The following is a 735-nucleotide window of genomic DNA, read 5'->3' on the forward strand; positions in this document are numbered from 1 at the left end:
ATGCGCGTTAAATATCGCATGCGATTTATCGTGCAGCCCTAATATATATATATATATATATATATATAGCTATTTTTGGAAAGATAAACAATCCTTAACATGTTTGTGTGATTTTTGCACTTACAAAAGAGTCACCATGTATTGGTGAATTTATTTTAGCTTCTTTTACTAATATTGCCTTTTTTTCTTTTATTTGATGTGACAGATTCTTTTTCTTTCTAAATAGCCTATTCCGTTGGATATATTCTTAATTTTCCTAATAGAACTGAATGAGAAAATATGGTAACAAGGATTTGTTTTTCAGTGCCTCCTTTACTGCCTGTATCTATAGCAAACTATCACTCAAGATAACCGAGCCATTATTTATATAATATACTATATGTGGGCGAGAAGCCCTATTAGGACATCATAACTTATCCCTGGAGATTGTATACAGTGCCTTGCGAAAGTATTCATACCCCTTCATTTTTTTCACATTTTGTTATGTTGCTGCCTTATGTTAAACTGCTTTAAATTACTTTTTGTACCCCACATCAATCTACACTCCATACACCATAATGACAAAGCAAAAACAGAACTGTCACAACTTCGTAAATTTATTAAAAATAAAAAACTGAAATAAGTCGCTCTGGACTGGGTTTTCATTATGGCTATCTCTATATTTTGCTGCACTGAGTGTTCCTTCTACTCTGACGAGTCCCTCAGTCCCTGCCGCTGAAAAACAGCCCCACAGCA

The 735-nt window shown here is 33.9% G+C and overlaps 1 protein-coding gene across 1 annotated transcript in view; it reads right to left on the reverse strand.

The window, feature by feature from the left end:
- LOC107739685 (tensin-1-like) overlaps positions 1–735 on the reverse strand; it is a 207,344-nt gene that overhangs the window by 72,390 nt on the left and 134,219 nt on the right. The gene's annotated exons all lie outside the window — the stretch shown is intronic.

The sequence above is a fragment of the Sinocyclocheilus rhinocerous genome, unplaced genomic scaffold (assembly GCF_001515625.1).
Source record: "Sinocyclocheilus rhinocerous isolate Xijiao unplaced genomic scaffold, SAMN03320098_v1.1 scaffold1482, whole genome shotgun sequence".
Classification (NCBI taxonomy): domain Eukaryota; kingdom Metazoa; phylum Chordata; class Actinopteri; order Cypriniformes; family Cyprinidae; genus Sinocyclocheilus; species Sinocyclocheilus rhinocerous.